This window comes from Cimex lectularius, unplaced genomic scaffold (assembly GCF_000648675.2).
Source record: "Cimex lectularius strain Harlan isolate CLEC.00 unplaced genomic scaffold, Clec_2.1 scaffold253, whole genome shotgun sequence".
Classification (NCBI taxonomy): domain Eukaryota; kingdom Metazoa; phylum Arthropoda; class Insecta; order Hemiptera; family Cimicidae; genus Cimex; species Cimex lectularius.
Genome location: NW_019392814.1, coordinates 1 through 24,663, shown reverse-complemented (window position 1 = coordinate 24,663; position 24,663 = coordinate 1). Strand labels below are relative to the sequence as shown.

The 24,663-nt window shown below is 34.4% G+C and overlaps 1 protein-coding gene across 1 annotated transcript in view; it reads right to left on the bottom strand.

The window, feature by feature from the left end:
• The window catches only part of LOC106673046, a 275,216-nt gene extending 251,596 nt beyond the window's left edge, over positions 1–23,620 (bottom strand). Inside the window, exon 1 of the mRNA XM_014404963.2 lies at positions 23,597–23,620. The gene's annotated coding sequence lies outside the window, so the exon portion shown is untranslated. The remainder of the gene's footprint in view (positions 1–23,596) is intronic.
• Positions 23,621–24,663: the final 1,043 nt, after the last annotated feature.

The window sequence follows — 24,663 nt, the reverse complement described above, 5'->3', positions numbered from 1 at the left end:
TGGCTTAAGACTAACGTTTATTAAAATGAAAATCCTTATGAAATTTCTAGAGTGGGAGAGAGTGCTGATGACAATTCTAGGAGCAACACCTGCATCCTAGCATTGTCATCACATTATTTATTTAACACAATGTTTATACTCGTATATAACTTGTATATATTATAAATTGCTCGAGAATGAATAGGAATATTTGCAATTTATTCGTATTCTATTAATGTTAATTAAATTATCCGATATATTCTTGTTAGTTTGATGAAACAAAATAGAAAATAAAAAACCAAAAACAAACAAATTTTAATTCTCTTTTTGAATAACGCATTTACTTTAGTAAATTTCAAGACTACACATTTCGTTATCAAACACCACTTCTCGTCTTTTCTCCATTTTAATTCTTATTAGTTTTCTTTAGCAATGGAAAGACTTCATCTTGAACCAGGAAGTTCGCAATATTGTGAGAATGAGTCATCCAGCTCACCGGCAAGTGGATATCGCAGAGGGAGGTGGCGTTTCTCAGAGTGTGGTCTCCAGGGCTTTAGACCGATTCCGAGAGCCTTAAAGTGCCAAGAGGAGGCGTGATAGTGGATCTAAGCGCATTAAGTCGCTAAGGGATTGACAGAAATATTGTCATTGCTGCCGGACCAAACACTTTCCATAGTGCCTGCCAGATCCTAAATGAGGTACGAGATGTTTTGACAAGGCATTTATCAATACATACGATTCGTAATCCTGGCTTGGATTGGCCCCAAATCGTACGCCCCTTTGAGACGACCTGCAGCAACAGCCCGCCCCCAGCAACTCAGGAGAATATGGTGCAACGTGCGCCTAGAAGAGAACACCAATTGGAATGGTGTGTCATATTTTCTGATGAGTCGCGTTTCTGTCTATATAATGATAACAGGCGCCGAAGAGTCTACCGAGAACAGGGGATGAGTACGATTCGACAGTTCGTGCTCCCTTTAGTACAGTTTGGAGGAGGCGGTGTAATGGTCTGAGCTAAGATTTACACTGGGGGCGGACTAGACTCCCTATTGTTGAAGACAAACTCAGCGCAGTCCGTTATATCCTAGAAATTATCGAGGAATTCATCCCTCAAATCAGGAATCTGATTGGCCAGGATTTTCCATTTCTGGATGACAATGCCAGACCTCGTAGAGACACAGTCGCTCATAAATGTTTAGAAAACTTGGACTATCGAGTGAAATTCTTTATTAAATTAGTAACAACCTTATTAAAAGTATGCCTAACAAGTGCACAGAGGTTTTAGCTATCAGAGGCGTACTTTCACTCAGTATTAATGTTTTACAAACTTATTCTGTTCAATAAACAAAATTAAAACCTTTTATTTTGTTATTTTTCAAAATCGCTTAATTAAATTTTCGTTTAGTAAACAACTATAATTTTATATAAGATTATGATATAAATATTATACATTTATAAATATTATATATTTTAATGCAATTTATAATAAAAATAAAATAAAAATTCTAGGGAAAATAACTACTACAAAATTGGCAATATCTCTATTAATTTTTGAGAAGTGTATAATTTGGTTATATTAATTAGAGATCGTAGGTTAGAAAAAAATTTTCTTTATCGTGCCAACGTTTCGATTTTTACTCTGATCATCTTCAGGGCCTGGGATTTGTAAACATTGTTTAAATAATACAGATACATTAACCTATGAATATGTATAAATAAAGATATCATCATATATTGATAATACTGTTGTTGTTATTTTATTCCATGGGTTGTTGTTAAAATTTATTTTTTATCTGGATTCAGTCTACAGCATAGAAGTAGACAACCAAAACACCTTTCGTAAAAGCAGTCTTATTTTTTTTTAACAAGTCTCGATTTTAGGGTTCTGCCCCCTCCCCCTCTTCGGCTGTTATGACTTAGAATACAAAAAAAATTAAATATTAAAAAACAACATATTATCAATTAATAGAAGTAACTTACACGTCCTATAAATGAAACACTGTAGGTTACAATTTTCACCACGATATTTCAAATATTATGTTACAGTACTTATTTTATTTTTATCTTTGTGTACACTAATGCTTTTATTATTTTCCAAATTTATATACACATTCTCTAACCACAGTATTTGCTTTTTCTATTAGTTTTACTTTTTCACAATCCACTGTGTGCTTAATCTCATTATTATGTTTTGACAAAACTGTCCAATCTTCGTGTTTCTAAGATTGTACAGCTTTTTCAACATATGATTTTTTACCTGAACACACAATTCGTTCACTACATTGTTTTTAAAAAGGTTGTCTGTATTATCATTTATAGGTGGAGGATTATAATTAATTTTGTATTTAAAGTATGTGTTAAAATTAAATAGTTCCATTAAGTTTTCTTTTTACAAATTTTTGTAATTCCTTTTGTCAGTCCTATATATACAATGCAAATATTTTTGTTCTCATTATTATTACTTATTTTATTATTACATTTATTATTTTAAAATTTACTATTTTAATTAAGTTCTTGTCAGACAAATGTTCACTTTTGAGCTTATATATAATTACTTTATTTTTTTCATTCCTTTTTTAAGGATTTTAATACGCTGACGTTGTTAGAGAACGGACCAAGGTAAGATCGTCTGATAAGTAAATAGCTTTAAGGAGTTATTAACATGTTTTATCGTGTCTCAGCATAACTTATTTGCGATGAGCATTAAGTTTGGTCATGTCCGAACGTATATTTGGTCTCTGAGACTCATTTCGGCGTGTCACCTGTTTCTCTGTTGGCTTTTACCAACATAGTTATTAAAATCTGAAGATGGTGAAAGTCGGAACGCACCCGGCACAACAAAACAGAGAGGATAGGCAGTCCAAACTGATCAGAAACGACTTAATAATTACAAGAATTACAGCTGTAGTTACTGTTGAATTGTTTAACTGTAACATTTACCACCGTAATTTTCTTAATAATGAATTTGTAATAATTACACTATATAATGAATGGAATGTAAATGAAATGGGTAATGTAGTTATTGATTGAGAATATTTAAAAAGCGACAAAGATTTTTATTTTACAGAGTATGTAAGATTATGAAACTTTCATATTATACTATATTCTGTAGTAATCAATGTATTATGTTGTATAGATTGGGCAGGAAATAACACGTGACTGAGTGAATCTAGAGGATCAACAACATTAAATTAAATATTAAATATTAAACTCTAAACAACATAGATAGTGGAGGAAATTATAGTGATTATTTTTTTTCAAACAGATGTTGCCAGAGAAACAGCTTGCTTTGTTGGTAGGTGAATTTTAATTTGACCGATTTCCAATGTTTCGTAACGAATCGGACGTACGGGTGAACGTTGGATGCGGGAAATAAAAGATTTGTGATGCCATTCGTCCGAAGAGGAAAATCATTCAATTTGAACACTATTGAAATATTTACCATCGGTATGGGAAACATCCACGGCTTTTACAAGATATTTACGACAAATGGTACACTAGAGGCACAAGTTAAGGGTTGAGCACGGAGTGTTTTTTATAGAATTACTTACTGACCCTCCCGGTTTACGTTCCGACGTAAAATGTGTTGGGTTCGGATTTAGTGACATTCCTTCTTCCTTCGCTGAAAAACATCATGTTCTCGGCTATACACTAGAAACAGCCACCCGACACCCGCAGGGTCACCCTTAGTTTAAGTGGACACTCTAGAAGTAGAAAAAAACGGTGGAAAAAAAAGTCCATTTTATTAACAATATTTTCTATTTTAACACCAACATTAAGTTAAATGATTAAAATTTTAAAAAAGTTCTAACCAATATTATAAAACGGTATTTTAATTTTTCGTAAATCAAAAATATTTAACTCAATATGTGTAAATTTTATAGATAAGTCTTTAGATAATACAATCCTAGGAAAACATTTTCACAGATATAAAGTCGACCAAAGCATATTTAGGTAGTTTATGTAGCATTTTATATAATATTAATAAACAAATCTATTTAAAATTTTTACCAATTATCAATTCATGAATTCCTGTCATCATTGGGTAAAAACACTCACAAGTCGAGGGAAAAAATCCAGGCCTTCCTGCTGGATTATTTATATGAGGTGTGCCATGTGGAGAGTTTTCTGTTTCGTCGAGAATGCACAACACAAATTGAATTAACATACTTTATATTTCATAAGTAGGCATGTATGAAACGTTGGTTCTTAAATATTTGGTCACTATTCATTTTAAAATTTTAGCATAATTATGAAGCATCAGAGAATCAATCACGGACAGATTGAAACTGGGATGTCTAATACACAATTATTTTCAATAGATTGGAGTCAATATTAAAAATAATTAATATAAAAAATTACATCAATGCCCTGAACGGTTATTTCAATAATTTGTTGAAGGCGTGGGGAGCCGCCCAGAATGAGATAGTTTAGAAAAACACCTTTTTCATTTTTTTGCCGTCGTTTCGACTTTTAGCCGAGTCATTTTCAGAGCCTGGGTCATTACAAAGCATATGTTTTTTGAAAAAAATAAAATTTAAGATGTATATACACATTTTGAACCAAGTATTTCATACTCACATAAAGTGTGGTGCTATTCTTGTAGTGTCATATTGGTTTTGTGTGAAAATGTTTTGAAACGTGAATTTGAATTCTGCTGTTTTTATACGATTGTGACACGGTGAAGGACGCGGTAAATCTGGGAAATTTTCTTTGCTCATAGGCGGCTTTATTTAACTCAAAGGAAGTCGAGAATGGGGATTTTCTGTATTGGATTTGTGAATCGGCATTCAACGTTGGAAAGGAAGTTAATTATTACGGGCGATAACGAAGGAAAAGGAAAAATAAAATTAAGGTTTTTAGTTTAAATAAAATTTAGTTTTTCAAATGTCGTGTAATCGGTTTGGATTCTCGACAATTGAAATGGCGACGGAGAGCTTGAAAAATGGCAAAAGGAGGGAAAACTCATAAGGTAGGGTTGAGATGGGGAGTTGATGTCCGAGTGGATCGAAGTCACGATAGCTCAGGTGGTAGAGCAGCGGCGTATCTAGCCGAAGGTCGTGGGTTCGAATCCCTCTCGTGCCATTAACTTTTTTTCATCTCAACTAAAAACCTTAATTAATTGTCATGTATCAATTGGTCAAGCGGACCACGAAATTAGTGAATTAATAAAATTAAGGTTTAATAGTTCATTTGCTTTCTGATGTTGGCATATCTATGGCTGAGTTTGCATACATCTGTTCCGTAATTAATTAACGCTGTGTCAGTCTCTGTTAATGGAAAACATTTCCAGAAAGCTGCGTTTGTAATTTCAAAGTACAAAAAATGTAATTAATCTTTCCATGGTAGCAACAGATAAAATCCCAGGAAATTTTCGTAAAATTTTATTTATATAAAATCATCGACAAAATAAATAAATTATAAAATATTCTAAAAAATTCTAAGAGGGGTAAGAACAGGAAAGAGGCAGATTGTTGTAAAGGGCCGTACGTGCCAAACGGTTTCGCTGAAAATGTATGGTCCTGATATGGCGCCACAAGCGGGGAATTGTGTAGTGGGCATTCATCTTGATGAAAGTACATTCCTTGACGTCGTGTCGAGCCGAAGGGAACAATTTAAGGGAGTTTTTCACACCCTAGTGCAGCTTGATTCTATGCCTTCGTAAAAAATGAAAAATGACCGAGTCTCCAGGATCCAATTTGGTTGGATATTTAATAAACCGTCCAAATTGTTTAATACAGATTTTTGGGATAATTAAGCCTAACTGAAATCGTCGATATTTTTGTAATGGTGCGTCTTCCACAGTTTGAACTTTCAATTTAAGGAGATCGACAAAAATCTATTCTATTTTTGTTCTATATCAAAAATCTTTCNGTCTTGGCTTATCAGATGTCTATTAAGCACAATTGCATTTTTCTCCCCCTTAACCCGAGGTGACTTAATAATGGACCGAGGGTAATTGTATTAGATTCTGTGTACGCTTCCTTGAATGTTTATTGGCGGAGCTACTACTTTTTAAATAAACATTTTTAAAAAGGAAGATCTCGAATTATTATCCATAATTTATATATATATATATATGCCGGAATTCAAAGAAAAGAAAAGAGATAGAGATACGCATCTCTCGGAGAGTCGATCATTTGGACGATCAGGATTGGCTTATCTTCTAAATCGTCATTGGGGCGATAATAAAGTAATCACATTTAGGTCTTCACATTTAACAAAACCGTTAATTAAATAAAATCCACAAAGGATTTGGCGAAGACGAAGCCAGACACTCCCCCACCAAAGCGCGCACATTCCCTAAAAATCTAACATATGGCCCTCATCTTCGCGACCAACTGACCAGTCTCTAAAATACTGCATCAACCACTGACTCGTGACTACCCTCTTTTGGAGCACCGGTTCTTTGCCAAAGTCTCCCCAAAGGCACTACGTGGGGCTTTCTTCCTCATTACAGCTACTACCTTCTAGTTTCATTTCAATTCATTTCAAGCGCATTACTTTGGCTGGTAAAAAGAAGATATATATATATATATATATATATATATATATATATGTGTGTGTGTGTGTGTGTGTGTGTGTGTGTGTGTGTCGGGAGAAGGCTATTTCTTTGTATAGCTAAATATTTGTGTAACTAAATCATAATTAATATTTTGCCAAAAATTGGGGCTCATGAGATTCTGAGAAGTATTCCAAATAATTTTTTGAATGTTACGAATCAGTTGTTCTGGTGTATTTTGTATGACTATCGTTTTATTTAAAGAAACACCCAAAATTTAGATCGCGAACGAGAAAGAAAGTGAAATTTTGTGTGCGTGTGTGAGTGAGTGAGAAATAGATATATAGACAGAAACTTCAATTCAGAAAAAATCGCACAAGGACCAGTCTCACGGACGAAAACAGTGAGTATGAGCACATCAAATGATCGGAAACGATCGAACTATAAATCAAGATATATTCATTTCCATTATCGATGGAATTCGGGCCGTCAGCCTTCGTAACCTCGTTGCCAAAGTAATTATCATTTTATCTAAATCATCGCTCACAGGTTTCAACTTTCTTTCAACTAGTTTATATAATATAATCATGAACGAATGTTCAATCATAATCATAACAAATCGGCTAGTTAACATTGCTCGATCTAACATGCTACCACATCCATCATGGCAGCCATGAATTTAACAGCTGTTTTTTGTACACGTATTTTTATTCTTAAATACGCATTAATTAAATCAGACCAATACATTTCTTTTTTAATTTCTTACCTTTCCTTATCCTGTCATTCATAATAAATACATCCGCTATCCTATAAAGTTGGCTGTTAGACGTTAGGATACAAGTTAGGTATGTCGGTACTTTCCGAGTGCTTAGATAGCATTTGGAATGGTAGAGTTGATTAATTTTCCTTTTTTACTAACTTCTAGCACCTTACAATGTAACACAAAAGAAAACCAAAACAAATAACAACAACCCTTCAAGGACTGTTATAGCCTAATTTTTGGTTCTACCAATGCCACGTGCAGCATTGGGAAAAAATTAAAGTTTAACATGCTAAGAAAAGAAGGGGGGGTTCATGATATTACTGGACATTTCTCTATTCTAGTTAACATCTAACAAATATCGTGAATCCATCACCTCTGTGTACATTTTATAGCTTGCGACACTGTCAGGTTATTTGAACTAAGTAGAAAATTTTGTTAATAGTCACATTTATAGACAATCCACTAAATTAGTGAATTTGTGAGAGTAGTGAGCGGTTCATCCCTTTGGGTTTCAAGGTGATGGATTGAAGTTGGAGAACTGGAGTCATTTATTAGTCCCACCACTCGGCTTAACGACTTAAAGATTCGTACTTCAAAGGTACAAAATCATTTCGTAAAGACGTGTTATTCATATAAAATTGTTAAAGATGGTATTTACAATTAAAATTACACATGAGGGAAGTTCATTACAGATTTTAAAATTTTGAGGTACGGTTTTCTTTTCACATTTTTCACTGAAAAATCGTTATCTATTAAAAATTCACCTCTTTTTACCTGAATTACAATGGTACTTTTTAAATGAAATGTAAATAATCTCCCTCATTTCACATTACATAATTAATGTGTACATTTACAAGTATTGGACTTGGAATTGTATAGCTTTTCCCATTAAAAAAACTTTAGTTGATATAATGGTATAGTGGTAAGGGGCCGTAAATGGCCTTAGCCTTAAAACACCCTTTAAAAAAGGAACATGTTGTAATTTAATTACTTATAATGGGTTTGATGGAATAGTTGTGTTTTAGGATAACTGTAATCTTTAATGAATAATTTCCTTCAGCTTAAAAACATCGACCCATTCACCCGTAGCATTCGTTTAAAAAAAAACCCTATTTCATGGATAACTAAAGGAGGAGCAAAAACGGCTGCCCAACATCTATTTTCAATGGTAAGCCTTAAGGAATAATAACGTTGTAGATAATTAAACTGGCGACATGGCAGATTGGCCATTGTGGGGATTTTTATGAATGACACTTTTCGGTGCAGTAATTAAAATTCCGCAAATTTTAACCATATGAAGAAATTTCTCATTGCTTGATTTTCACGGACCAAGTGTCATCCTTCAGCTGGGCCCTCTCAACTGATTCGCTTTTACTAATTGTCTATGAGTAATTGGGGACCAGTGCGGTTGACGTTTAGACAAATCTCCACGCCACCCATACCTCGGCAAGAAACGGCTTTAATCAGCGCATATCGTTTCCTTGTACTCAAATGGGACGACATCGTTAACTTTAATAGTTCGGTGCCCCAACTTTGAGCCCACAGCGTTCGGCTTATGGCAGACCCAAAATTAATATGATTGTACTTTTAAGGAAAAGAAAGATATTAAGATATTTTATCTCACAGCTTTCAGAAAACAACGGACAAACACATATAGATAGAAAGAAAAATGAGTGTGAGAGAGAAAGAAAAAACGTGTGAGAGAGGAAGACAGAGAGAAAGAGAGAGAGAAATAAGAAGATAGAGAGAAGGTGTGTGGGAAGGGGAAAGAGTGAGAGTTAGAGAGAGTAAGGGAGAGGGAAAGAAAGAGAGAGAGTGTATTGTTATGTATATTGCTTGTGCTGGGATAGAGAGGAAGTGTGTGAGAAACAGAGAGAGTGAGTGAGCTAACGAGTGAGCGGTAGAGAGAGATAGCAAGAGGGAAAATAAGAGAGAGTGAGTGAGTGAGTAAGGGAGAGAGAGTGTGAGAGAGCGAGAAAGAACGAGGACGATAGAGAGGAGGTGCGTCGAAATGTGAGAAAAAGAGAAAGAGAGATAGAGCAAAACAGAAAGTAAGAAAGAGGGAAATGGATAGAGAGGAGATAGAGCGAGAGGTAGAGAACGCCTTGTTACACAGGCATTTTAACGATCCGACGTAGGAAAAAATCCAGAGCTAAAAGTCGTTTAGTAATACCAGCCGAAAAGATTTGAATCAAGGCAAATATTTATAACGTTAACATTTTTTGAGATACGCTCTTCAATCCATCTCCAACACCGTGTTTTTCCCGACCTCCCCCCATCCGATTATTGTGTTTCAAAAAATGATATTTGGCTGCATATTGTTTGTGTAATAAATTGAAGGTGTGTTGATGTATTTTTTTAAGTTTAGAGTGCAGCATCAGTTATCAATGTTTATTTCCGCCTACAAGTAATTAGAAGACGAACTATCAGATGTATTTCAAGGCCATGGCAACGTATTCTTGAGGGACGAATCGACTTCTTCCCTTCTACCCCTATAGAACAAAAAATGCGTCCCAACGGCTGGCGTGCTTATTTCTGACAAGTTGCAAACTCGGTCAAGCCCCGCAAAGCTTTCATCGCAAAAGGTATGCAGTTTTCTTCCTAAAGTAATCCTTAAATGCGAGGAAATAGAAAACTTTCGCGAAATGTGCCTGATGAACTAATCTAAGCTAGCGTATAACCCGACGTTATTTCAGTAAAAGCGATGTCAAGCGATAACAAACAACTTTTTAAAGGTAAATAATATATTCTGCACTGGCGTTTTCCAAGCTAGTAAGTCGTTATAAATTATTTATTTCTTTACGCTTCAATGTTATAATACAAATTTTCCTATCGGGGTAAATTGAATGTTCTGGAAATGACGGATCAATTCGATATATTTTTTGAAGGCTACTAAAAATTGAAATACTCTCAAAGCTTAGATAGATTAATGGTCGATTTATGTAGCATTCACTATGATTATTACAATGTCAAACAAGCTTTAGTTCTAGACTATTTTTATTTCTCATCCTACCAAATATGTTTTATTTGTTCACATCTGAAAACATTATACTAGAAAGATAACTGCTTATTTGCGTAATCCCGAGTAAACTCTTGCCGCTTTTCTCTCACTTATCAGAGATTTTTCCCCAGAAGGCCCCCCCCACTCATAAATTGATTAGTGAGGTTTGAGCACATACGGTCTTGGGTTGATCGCCGTATGGGAGGATCTCGTCCAACTTTCTGCACGAATCTTTGCGTAAATTGTGGTTGGCCGCTTTGATTTTTAGTCGTATTTTAAAACACTTTTGAACCCTTTCATAATGTAGTGTTTTACTTGATGTTTCAAGAATTTCAAGATTATTGATTCCATTTCCTGATTAAATAAGCCATATTTTAGTATTCACTTCCAATTTCGAACGTCATATTGGTAATAAAAATGGTTATGATGGAGTAAGTATATCAATTCAATAGTTGAAAAGGATAGTTCAACTGTAGTCAGCTGAAATGCTAGAATTCGCCGACTGGATAGGGCGTTCTGTCACCGTTCCGGGTTCGAATCCCGACACAGCCTATGGATTTTTAACTGAAAATAGTGTGAAAAAGTGGTTTCCTCCTCGTCCGTGAAACCGTTCGGCATGAGTTAACAGACTCGCAGACCCAGCAAGAACACCTACACAGTTGTTGAAGAAATTTGTGATGGGTTGAGAATTATACTATGTAGCGTCGATTTGACGTTAGTTTAAATGCCTATATGGTTAATAAAAAAATTCGTTCCATTCTCTTTTCTCCTCCTCATCTTACTCACCTTCATTTTCTCTTTCTCTCTCTCTGTCTCTTTCTCTCTCTCTCTCTCTCTCTCTCTCTCTCTCTCTCTCTCTCTCTCTCTCTCTCCTTCCGTCCCTCCCTCCCACTCATTCCCTCTCTCTTCAGTTCCTCATTGAAGATGGCGCAATGGCTTAACTACTCGTAGTATCTTTTGATCGGAAAAATGGCCTCTGGCGAAGAAAACATTTAGTTTTCAGATAAGTTTAAAGCGATGACGACTGCATAAAAGTAATCGCAATTAATAAAATCAATTTGTAAAAAAAATTATTACAAATAATCGTTAAGAGACTTGATGGAAAATTAATCTAAAAGGAAGCTTTAAACTTTATAAACATGAAATCGAATAAATACCATACTTTATCGTAAAGCAATTTAATTAATTAGTTCATCATGTAATTAACGGAAAAATTTGAAAGTAAAGAGTCTCCTTCGGTATATATTTACGAACCCGTTAGAAATCGTTCCGAATATGAATCATTACATCAATTAATACGAGGTATATTGACCCTCTGTTGGTCCGGTGACTACGCTAGATTGGGGAAAATTAAATCATAAATGACAGGCGTCATTGACTCGTCTGTCCCGATTGGGGTTTAATACGGCATTGGGTAGGCGGTGTAAATAGTGAACTGCCGTCCTGAAGGGAGCCAGATCGTTTCAGTATCTAATGTGTTATCAACATCCATTAGAGTCGAGGCCATTAGATGGGTGGGGCGTATCCTGAAACAGAGGGAGGCTAGAATGCAAACATCTGCTGAACGTAGGTGAACCTTTCAATATCACGCACCAGTAATTTTCATCCCTATGTGGCTCTGTAACAGAGTACAAATAGTTTCTGTCATTAATAAATAAAAAGAAAGTTTGTCACTGGGTCGTTCTGTTTGGCCCAGTTCACACAACCGAGAGGAAAGTTGCCTCTTTAAACATTCTTTTCACGTCTTTGCCAGACGAGAATAAAAATCACTTTTTCTTGTCCTTTTATATTAATTATATTATATATAAAAAATCAAACAATCTTTCTGTATAAACACTTTTCTGAGACGAATACAATCATCGACTTCTTTGGCCGTCAACATAGAGAGATTAAATTGCCAAACTCTTAAATACTATTTATCTAATAATCAAATACTATTAGTCATCTTGGTACTGTTGACTGCAGTAAAGAAAATGTTTCCCCTGCAAAAATACTAGCACCCATTCATGGCCAACGGCAAAGGACATATTAATAAAAATAAAATTTGTTGCATTTTTCGATGTACTATAAGAAAAATAATGCGCTACCTGCTTAAATGAACTACCAAGTCACTTCTATCTAGCCATGCCCATAGTTGTAATGTATGCCAAATCGTCTGGAGACTCAAATTGAAGAATGTCCCAGTGTGGCTTCTGAGGATGAGGCAATAATCCCGAAATATATAATATAAAAATATATCGGTTTCTTTTCATCACCAACCTTTTAAACAAAATTTGATATCATCACAACATGTTGTGGAGGACCGTACCGAGAGGTTAAGGCGGCTGATTCGTATATACAGGCTAGGGGTCCTGGGTTCGAATCCCGGCACAGACCATTACTTTTTAATCGAAAATTGTTTGAAAGAAGTACTGTATTGTTGTTTCCATCGTCCGCTACACTCAACGGGTAGTTAAACGTTACTCCTTTCTGTATGACATGACTTTACGTCACTATTTACTTTTTACTATGTAATTTTTTAATGAAACCGATTTGTTTGTAAACGTTGAAAAAAAAACTTAAGTTGAGGTTTAACACTTCATCATTTGACTTCAATTTCATTCGTAAATATAACAGTTAGCTCCTCTTTTTTCTGAACTTTACACATTTATTTATTTATAGTAACAACTTATTTTGTTTTTAATTTAGGCAAGTACCGAATTCAATTTTATTTTTCATCCGTGGATTTTAGAGTTTTATTTATTTAAATGCAGAATGATTTTTGTTTGAAGGAATTCGTTTACATTTACAATTAAGTTCTTTCAATAATTAAAAAGAAATTTCGTTTAAGTCCATCGAAGCGGGAAGTGCATTGTTGAGGTCCTCTGATGTTCCGAAAAATACACCATCCTGTAAATGCCCATGTAGAGTGAGTCAGTCAGTTTTCGACGTACCATAGAGTAAAAGCGTTAATTGCGTTTAAATTTGAATGACATTCTCTAATGTAAAATAGAAATGAGTCTGATTTCGACAAATCTAAAACCCGATTATAAAAAAAGTGAAATTTTCTTTGTTCTGTAAATACTAGCAATAAAGCACTTACAGAAAAGTTGACCCCACTAATGAGCTGTAAAATAATATATATAATTTCTAAAGGTGAATTATCACTAATGTAAAATTAACGTTTAATTGCTGAAAAAATAATACAAAGTTAACAAAAAGACTCTTCGGTACAAAATTGAGCACAAGAATGTCGTTGAGAACAGTAAAATACGTTAGGTTTGCAATCGTCAAGAAGGTCGCCATTTTCAACATTTAATTTAATTTTCTGAAACTTTTTTTATGTTTAATTTTGTACCAAAGAGTCTTTTATATTTACTGTTACTGTCTTACTTGTTGTCTTTTACATTGATGTAATCAAATTTACAGTAGGATTAGAATTTTAAAAGATACGAGGGAGTTAATGGAATTAAGTTGTGAAAGTAACCTGAAAAGTGTAACCTGAAAATTATCTTACCTATTTAGGGGGATTTTTAGTGCAATTGTATATGGAAACCTAGGATAACCTAGGATAACTTCTTGAAGTACCGACGTCTGTTTTTGGGACACCCTATGTAATAAGCATACTAAAAAAATACTATAATCAGAAGGATAGATGCATTACGAATTTGTCCATTTTAGAGACGTCATATCGACATACAAAAATAACAAATTAAAAACAATAAAGACAAATATTTTTGGGAAAAAAACAAGATTATTAGATTCTCGAGAAGTGCTGCAAACTGATTTCTAGATTTCTATCTTAAAAAACAAGTTGCAGTATGAAATTCGCGAATATCAAAACACAGAAGGATTGGACTGGATAGACGGACGCACACACACGCACACAACACAGGATAAAATTTATGTGCAAAAGCGAGATACTGGGATTAGGAACTCCGATGGGAGTTAGGTTCGGGTGTTCGATATCGTAACGGAAGTATACCGGAGTGTTCCAACTTTGTCCACGTCGGCCGATGGTTGTCGGAACACAAAAGTAAATTATACTTTCTAGGGCGGATAAACAAATCATAGGAACTTAGATCTCGGACGTAAGACTTTAGAGAGAAAACTTGGCCCGGACTTGAAAACTTATCTCTGTAATTGTTATTAAATAAAAGTAGTTGGAACAATTTGTGAATCATTTTATAAAGTTTGTATTTATCTTTTTGTTTGGCCCGTTCACATAGAGACGGCCAAAGTTTCAGGGCCAATTATTTCGAACAACCACACACGTATAACTTACATTTTTCATGGATCAAGTTTAAAAAACTCGCAGAATGTTAATTTGAATAATTTCGAAAATAAATGACTGGCGCTTGTTTAAAATAGATATGCGAAAATTATCTATTCATAATAATTCAGTAAGGATCATTGAAAGCTTACATCGTTTTTCAAATAAACGAATTAATTTATTTAAACTTTTACAGTTTTGAAATATTTTTAATCAAGTACATTTTATAATAGCCATTGTTAGATTGTATGCTGTGCCTAATATGTAATATACAAAGATAAATGAGTTGTGGTCCCAGGGAGTTCCATGCGTAAATTTTTTCTGAACCAAATTCTCCCATTTTATACGACGTTTATTATTTTTGCATTTTCCATACTTACGTTTTTAATAAAATAATATTTAATACCATAAAAATAATCACAAAAAATCAATTGTTCACAAAATTTTCCAATTGATAAAAAACATTTTACCACATTATTAAAGCATCAAGTGTTAAAAGAATTTACTGTAACATAACTTTAAATACTAAAAAAGGAAGGCTACGGACGTGAGATCACTGATTTTAATTAAATTTTTTTATTGGGTGATACAACGTCGAAAAATAATAGACACGCGTCCGTACGTTCCTGCCAATAGGTCCTAGGAGCCAGGAAATTTTTACAATATACGTTTTCTGACTTTGTTGTGAATACATTTCAGGGTTCTTGTATAACAGTAGATCTGTTTCGAGACGTAGGATAACACAATATTATTCAGGATGGTATTAATTGAGATCAAGTAAGACAAAAGACGGTTCAAGTAAAGTAGGTGAAGAACTTCGTTTCAAGCACCATATAAAGCCTTTAAATACAAATTTTTAAGGAATTAAATAAATAAATAAATAAATATATATATATATATATAATGATCATGTATTCTGTAATCTTATATAAGTACAAGAATGTCAAACACAAATGAATGATACAAATGACAAGGGTGTCGTTCTGAAAGTTGGTAGGCCGGCCAACATTTAAAACACATATTCAGTTAAACAAGGTCTGTCTTGTACTTTTTTTCTGTCAAAGCCAATAAAATTACAATAATTTGGCATTGGCTTTAACAGATAAACATGATTCCTCCTACCAAACAAAATTTAGCTTTTCATCTCGTGATCTCAGACCACACCTTCATCCGGACATGGTAGCTGTTCAAATTGAGAGGGGAATTTTTATATCTCAACTACGTCCCGTGGATGGAGCGAGAATTAGCTACCTCTATCTGTAACCTAAATGCGAGAGAGGATCCATTTTCTGGCAATATGACCTGTTCTTGCAGAGTTACGCGTACTTTACCTGGTTCTTCCGAGATTGCTCATTTCTCTGCTCGATGCCTATCGCATGTGGCATTATAGATCCTTTCTAGTACAGCAATTCATTTTGTAAATATTCTCACTTGTTCGTACAATAGTTTGTATTGTATTCTATTGTCTTGTATTTTTTTTCATTTTTATTTACACACCAATTGTATTTGTCGTTATGTTATGTTCCACTTTAATTTTTTTGTACCTTTCTTTCTCTGCCTCTCATTCTCTCTCTCTCACTCTCTATCTCACTCTCTATCTCACACTCTATCTCTCTCTATCTACCCGATATTCCGCCATCGACCCTCTCAAAGCACACATTCTCTCTCAAACACAAGGAGGTAATCACAACTATTATTATTGTACTATATCCAATAGAACAGTCCCGTTGCCTCCAAGAATCGGAACAGGAGAACTAAATACTCGCTGCCGTGCTCAAGCGCAATTCTCAGATCGGCTTGTTTTCCTGTGCGCTCTCTATATGGATCCAAGGAACTCCACCCTTCAATTAGGTGGTACACATCGAGCAACGTTTCTCTGCGTGTTGGACAAATACTCGGGCTTTGTGTCAATCTCGAATGACCTATTTCCGATCGGGTGAGGATCTACGAGTCAGATCCTCCAACGGCCATTTATCGACAGTGCTCTTGATATGTGAGAGCTTCTCTGTCGACACGGCCCATTAGCCGTGCACCTTCTTTTAATAATGGTTTTTATTGCATTCTTAGCGTCAGACGGCCGGATCCTGTTGGTTAAGGCCGAAGAGTGGGACGTCCCAGCTTTCGCCCCCTCGTCCGTACGTTCGTTACCATCCAGGCCGAGATGTCAGGCAACCCAGACAATAACCACCGTTTTGCCGTTGCTCCAGTTCATGGTATCTCTCCAATCAAAAGCACTACAAGAGGGGCGACGGAAAACTTGCCACGGACAGGAGTAACCGTGCTGAGAGAGTCGGTGTATGCTAGGTAGTAGTAATTTTTTATTGTATGTAAGCGTCAAAATATGCCTTTACGTTTCTTTGTTTTATATGAGTGAATGTGTTTATTAGAGTGAATGGGGAGGCGCAGATGGTGAAATAGCATCCGCAATTAACATCCTGGAGCTGTGTACGTGACTTGGGTAGATGGCGGAGTATTTATAAAAGTACCCCATCGACCCCCAATGAGAATAGCTTGTTATTTATGGAAGTTGGTGAAGGAATATTGAGCCCTCCAACTACTAAATAGAATGAATGGAATGTATACATATACAGGTGTAAATGTATTTATTTGTGTGAATGCATATTGAATGTGTGTTGACTGTCCTGCTCGTCTGGCAGTTTTTTGACGCTGTGTGATTTGGGAATAGTTGTAGGAATTCTTAAGCATACTTCGCATGTGCCATCCCCCATCGGTTGTTCGTTGTTAGTTTTTATATTTTTTAAAGCTCTGATTTGTGACCAGATGTTCTTTGGTGGAGATTGTCTGTTAATGATATTTGCTTTGCTTTTTTTATTATTATTTTTTACATATTGCACTGGCTTGTTGCATTTAATATAGTGTTCGTATGTACATTTTTGTGTGTATTTTTAATAGTTTTTTTCTCAAGATTCTTGAGATTATATTTAACTTACGTTCATTCCACAAGGGACAAATACAACTGATTTTCCCGGTTGATTTAATTTCGGGAACGGCAATTTTGGCCGCGGTTTTACTTGTGAAATGAATTGATTATATGCTTGTCTGTTACACGTTTTTGGTAAGAATAAGTTTTACAGAAACCTTTCCCAATTGGCCTTGTTAATATTCCATTTTTTACGGGTGAGTTTTAAGTGAATTCGTTTCTGTACCAATAAATTTAATGATTATTGGTAAGTGGTTGGAACCTAATGGGTCTTGGATTATTACTGACTAGTTAAGGTGAGGGACTAATTCTGGATAGCAGATTGTAACATCAACAGCTGATGTAATTTTTGTGTAGTGGTTTAACTGCAGTAGCAGATCCAATATTTAATTAATTGAGATTTGTTTGAATCAACCCATCCAACAATTCTTCTTTTTTATCTATTGCCAACGGGTGTGCGCTGACTATTAAAAAAGCAGCATATTAACAAAGGTCTGGGTAAGTTATGCAAAAACTTACCATTCACGAGATGTAGTATTATATTTCGGGGAACGTTATAGATGGAAATGATGTTAAGATTCTGATCGTTTTTAAGTTAATTTTTATCACTGTGGCCAATATATTATGAGGTATATTAATTTGTAATTCCGTACATTGATTTTCGTTCTTGATAAAGTGGAAGTCCCGGTTCCCGCATATCCGTCATCTCGATCTTCCCGAATAATACTGTAACCTCTAAAAAATTAGTTTTTACTAAAAATAGTAGTTTTTTTAGTTGAAACAATATTGCTAGGACATTAAAGTTTTTATTATGTAGAAATGATTCTAAATTATGCAATTTTCCTGTCTAGGATCTCGCGTTCCATTGAACTACATTAAGTGGGTCTTTCAATTCTTAAAATTGGAAGTTTAAGTCACATTGTCTTCAATCATTTTTGTTATTTTTGCAGTACCGACTTCCTTCCCCACTCCTTAAAAACCCACGTATATAAACAAAAAACATCAATATCTCACCGGCACTCTCAACACGACACACATTAACGAATAAACTACACGGAAAACAAACACTTTGGGTGAGTACAAATATTTTGATTGAGTCTAAAATTTGCAACATTGAATAAATTCATTTTTTCATATCTTACAAGTATCCCATCCTCAATGATTTATGTTCTCCGGAATCACACATATGTATTTGTATAATTTAAACAATATTTATAAATCCCAGGCCCTGAAGATGATCTCAATAAAGATCAAAACGTTAGCACGATAAAGAAAATGTTTTTTTACGTCAGACCAGACCTCATCTCACCTCTCCAAATAATCATCATCTANATTATTTGTAAGTAATATTTAAAAAAGAAAATCTTATGTGCCAACAAGCCGCATGGCCAAGATAGATGAAAGTTAACTGCTGTTTTTTTTGCGAAAAAAACAAAAAACTTTATAATCAGGCATTGAAAAATTCTAATACAATATCTTTTGTTATTTGTTAAAACTTTTAAAAATGTATGAGCTGATGATGAGGTAAATGCCCGAAAGGACCAAATAAATCAGTAATGAATTTACTTTTTACAAACTTAGTTTTAGTTGTTTTTTTTTTAACAAAACTCGAAAAATTTAAAAAAGTTAAATAAGTCATACAAAATTTATATGTTATAAAACACACCGATAAATCGTTTGTTATTATTCTCATAATTTATTAAAATCCCCCGAATAAATCAAATTTGCAAGAGTTTACAGATTTTTGTTGTCGGTAGTATTTGCGTAATATTGTAGCCCTGTGATTTGGCAAGGACAGTATAAGTTTTAATGAATAATTTAAATATTTCACGAGAAAATAGAAAATGTGAGCACGTGCATTTTTTTAAATAAAATCATTAAATTTGTTATAATACGTATGATTTGTACACTAAAGTTTTATCTGTGAATTTTCGTTTTTTTACAATTTAATGAGATCCCCTAAATCTGCGAAAGTCGAAATTGAGGTAGGTGTAGGGTTAAGAACCTTCCTCGAATCCATTTTATTACAGAATAAACTTAATTAGTTCGTTACACTGTTGCGGAGACAATTTTTTCCATGGCATAACTCGCGTTCTGTCGTAAACCCTTCTAAAAACTCTTCTTTATTGCTAAACTAAGAAAAAAAAAAAACATTGTGGATCGTAAACCACGAGCCGGGAGGTTGCTTACGCAAACAAATGACCTCTTTTGTTGAAATTAAACGTCGAAATTAAACCATCTTTTCATTCGCCCAAATAGAAATGACTTCTTAAAATCGACTATAATAAAATTATTTTAGCCCTAGTTCCATTTCTATAGCACATTTCTGTTAAGTAACTTATGTTAAAAAAAGTTGATTCGACAATTAGTTTTATCACGAAGGAATGTTTGGTTTTTTTAACCCGATGTTTAACAAAAATGAATTTAAAGTCCTTTTATGTTCACATCATTTCTAATCACCTTTCGTTGGAATACCTTTCAATAAAAAACATCAATTAAAAAGCAAATAAGAAAGGGGTACCCACCACGGTTAGATTAGTGTAGCCCTCGCATGGCAGCTGGTTGGTGTGGCGATTATTTGACAACCTCCACAAGATTTAACGTGTTCTGAATCATAAGCCTCAAACAGCCAGGCCAGTAAACATACTAATTACAACGCCTTAGGTTAATTTTGAACGAAAATTGACAGGTCGCCTTGCTCTCGTGGCCAATAAAAACGACACGCAATTTACTGTTGATTAAACCCCGTACAACGCCCTTATTCACACTTGCGGTGGGCATTATAAAAGTGAACCCGAGGAGGAATTTATGGGACAATTTTGGCATGGAGAGTGGTGGACATCTCCCGTCCTCAGGGATTTATGTGCTCCGGAATCACAGGATGATAAATTAGTTTAATATGTCACGCCTTGTATTTCTAATTAAAACTTAAACGAGAAATGCAACGTATCAAAGTGGATGCAATTTTAATGCAATTCGTCGGATTCGGGGTTCTGCAGGGGTGAGATAAACACGGGCCATATCATTGTTTGCTGCGGTGCCGATAAAAAGCCGCCTCATGCTAAATTGAGCAACGTCTGGTATGGTTAGCTCTCTTCCTTTACATTACATTGCTAACTAGCTTTAAATTCACTTTCCGAACGGTTCAGAATTGTCTTTAATAAATCCCGAACACAAAATTATCATCATACATTCATGGCTACCGCCGTCTACTAGGATCTGACATAAAGAGAAGCAAAACATACATTTCTTTATATAATCTTTTTAATACGAGGGAACATCAAATTATAATGATTTTTTTCTGGCATGTCGATGGTTGTCTGGTTCTGAATTGTTCCGTTGCAGCACTTACTATGTCATAAGTAACTCACACATCTCTCTGCTCAACTCATTATTATTAAATTTATCACTCCTGGAGGTACAGATCCAGTGAAAATTATTCAAAAATTGATTCGTAAGTTCGGGGAACAAACACTGCCTATAGGTCGATGGTTGCCTGGCATAGGAACTCAACGAAGGACATGAACTGGAAGAGAATGAGGAACATAATCGCCGTCTTCACGGAAGAGATTAGTGCCGCAATTTGTGACGTTGAAGGCGATCAACGTCTGTCTGAAACCGAAATGTCTGAAAGTGTTGCAATAAAAGGAATGTCAAAATATCGTGACAATGGATCTAGGGTTCCGGAAAGTATAGTCAGTTGGGCCCAACGCCTTTTTACATCAGAAGTCGAAACGTTCTGCCAAGACCTTCCAGCACGATTTTTACTACCCTTCCTTATATCCTTAACCTATTAGCTAGGGTCGAATATGCGTTCTTGAAGGTGATAGATGTCTGACTGTGATATGTGACTAGGAGCCTTCCTCGAACAATCTTCCTACCCATATCCTTGACCTATCAATTAGTTCTGCTATTTTCACACAAAACCAGTAGAAATTTTTCTAAGATTGAATCCTCACTCGGGGTACAAAACTGTCTAGATATCGACTTAGCCTGTAATAAGGTGTAATGCATCTAAGCGTTGTCAACAGATAATTTCACATNATATATATTTCCTGGAAGACGATGAGTTATGAATTAATATATGTATTATTAATACTAGTCTCAAAACCCCCAGGAGATGAAAAAGTGAATCTCGTTTAATTGATTTATACAATAATACATTGCCTACATGATAATTGAATATTCTTCTGTCTAAAAACAAGCTCAATTTTTTTAAAACATTTCAGAAGTATTTTTTCTTTGTTGTTGTTTTCCCGGTATTAAATAAAACGTTTTCCGCACTACTAAACTAATCTGTGAGGAGATTGAGGAAGGTCGATAAACTTTTTTATTTAAATTTAGCATAGTTTATTCATTAAAATTTTCCAGTTTTTCATCCTGCAACTATTGTTTCAAATGTATTACTGTCATAAAAAAAATTTCAACAGAATGTAGATTTTATTTTTTCACAAAAAATGCTCCAGTTTCTGAACGTTTGTGTTTTTACGAGTACTCATAAGCACTTGTATGGCCATAATTTACGTGCATTATTGCGTTTTCTGTACCTTTTCCATGTTATTTAGAGTATAATAACTAAATATTTTTAATATGAGAATAAATTTTTAGGAGGACCCTTTCTCTACTATTTGATTGTTTTCACTCAGAAAACGGTTAAGTAGATTGTACAATCGTCATGGTTTAAAATAAAATTTTCAATTTAATTTCGTTGTTTTTCCATTCTTACATAGTTTTACTATGTCACATTATTTGAATTTTTAGAATGTATACAGAAGAACGTATTACTTTTTTGGCTTTCATTCTATTCCACGAGGATCTACAATTTGGGATTTCATCATGCCATTTTGCCATATTAATGGTCATTTTTGTGTGAAATAATTATTGGGAAATTTTTTTATGCGAATTTGCTGTGTGATAAATCTGTAATTTGTTCGTTACCGATGATTTTAATCTCTCCATTCACGCTGTTTTGGCTTGTCGCCATCTTCAGTAATGTGGCTGTATGATTTTTGTGAATCCAAGTTCTGAGAAGTAGGGGTTTGTGTGGGCGTTATGTTTCTATGCCACCGTCTTTTGGGGATTAAAAAGTGATACAGACACTGCGAAATGCCGAATATCGGATAGAACAAAATAAGAAGACCAAAATAATCGGTTTTACAGTTACATCGTAATTTTAAAGAACTGCAATAAATCAGGTTTATTTTTGTTCAAATTTCTGAAATTTGTGTTTTAAGATTTAGAAAAAAATATTTTTTTTTATAAATACATGTTTTGTTACTGTCTCTTCCTTAAAATTTCGTATTGTATATTTTCTAACCCCGCCCCGAGGAATATCGAGGACTCACTGGTAAGTATGTGACGTCTGGAGAGTAAAAGTATGTTATTCACGAGAATGGAGTGGTTTGAACTCCAACTTGATGAATATCGAGTACTCTGTGAGAGTGAATGTGAATCTTTAAAATAAATTTGATATCACTGGTAAGTCCAACATTAGTTATTATTATACCACAATAACAATCAGTGAAGTAATTTAACAATGTAATTTTCTTGGATTGTTCACATTGAGGGGGCTTTTATTTCTACTTATCCTTCAAAATATATCATTCATGGAACAATTGTTTGCCAATTATAAACCCTGCGTTTAAGTTTATTGCAATTAGTTAGGACGATGGTATTCGGAATTTCTAATTTCCTTTCCTGATTTCATTTACTAAAGCTTTAGAATTCATTTAACAATTCAATCCGACCCATGTCTCCAATTGGAGAGGGATGGAAAAAGTTAATCTTCTTTTTTCTTTTATGTGATTGGGAAAACATATTTGTACGTGAAAGATGCAGACTTTTATTGTATGCCCCCGAATTTTACCAAACTGAGTTTTAACAAATACCATTTTCGCGTTCCACAATCCAAAATTAATTTTAACAATTCTAATGCTTTCTCAGGAATTACTACTATATTTCATCTTATATTATTTTTCAAATTAGATTCTTTAAAAGAATTAAACTCCAATAAAAGACGGAGAACTGTTGCAATGTCAAAGCGGGCAATAAACCCAATTAGTTGAGTTTTCCAACGAGAAAACTAAATTAAATAATACAGAAAAAAATTTGAAAGTATAGATTGGCCATTATCCTTATAAGTATAATATTTTACTTACAATATATAGAGTGAAAGAACCAGAGCCATACCTGTAACAGACCAAGAATTTATTATTAAAAGCAGTTTTCTCTGCATTTATTCGTACATTTATTTGATATTTACAACTACAAATAGCGAACTAAGAAAATACGTTCATATATGTTGAATTTGAGTTGAAAGAATATTAAAATTCAATTAAAAAATACTGCGGTGTATATTGAAAAGTGTAATGAGCGAGGTATGCTTCCCTGAGGAACACCCGCCTTGATGCGTGTATAAGGTGGAAATTCAGTCCCCTGACGGACTCAGTAGCGACGAGATAGCACATTTGGGAGAGTATATTCTTCAGTTTCAGACATTTGTGCAAGCAACGTTAGACGGCTGTCACGATCTGAGTCCCGAAGTCCCTGGACAACGATACGGCTTAAAATTGTAAGTCCGGAATTCATCTCTAATTGTATTTTTTGAAAAACCTAAAACTGTTCCAACATTTCGGCGAGACCGTAAAATATTCAGCTCCTCGCCAAAATTACGCTGTCGGTTTCTTTTTGCTTGACAAAATTTAAAATCCGATTGCACCATTGTTTTCAGCGTAAAAAATCCTTTAAAATAATGTGATAGAATGTATAGGGTCGTGAAATTGAAATGTTGAACTAGGCCTGAGGTACTTATATAATTTTTCTCAAAAAAAGTTAAGACTTTGAAACTAGACTAAAATATATTAAACACGTTTTTTTTATAGTGTCATTGGTTCAAGAGAAATTCAGCCGGATCCTCTGAAAAGGACACCCTGTGTACGTACATACTTTGAGCTTATATAAATCCAAATCTAAATGTACATCATAGGTCGCCAACAATTCGGTGAGATATAATATATAATACGACAGGTTCTTTTTACAATGTATCCAATACTATAATTTTTGTTTTACATTACTAAAAGCATTTGTGAATATTGTGCTCTATTGAGTGCTAATAATATAATGCATATATATATACAGGGTGAATTGCTACTCGTGCTACAAACTTCTCCAGTAGATTCTTCACCCTAAAATGAACAAAAAAGTTCATATTGTCCATGGTCCGATT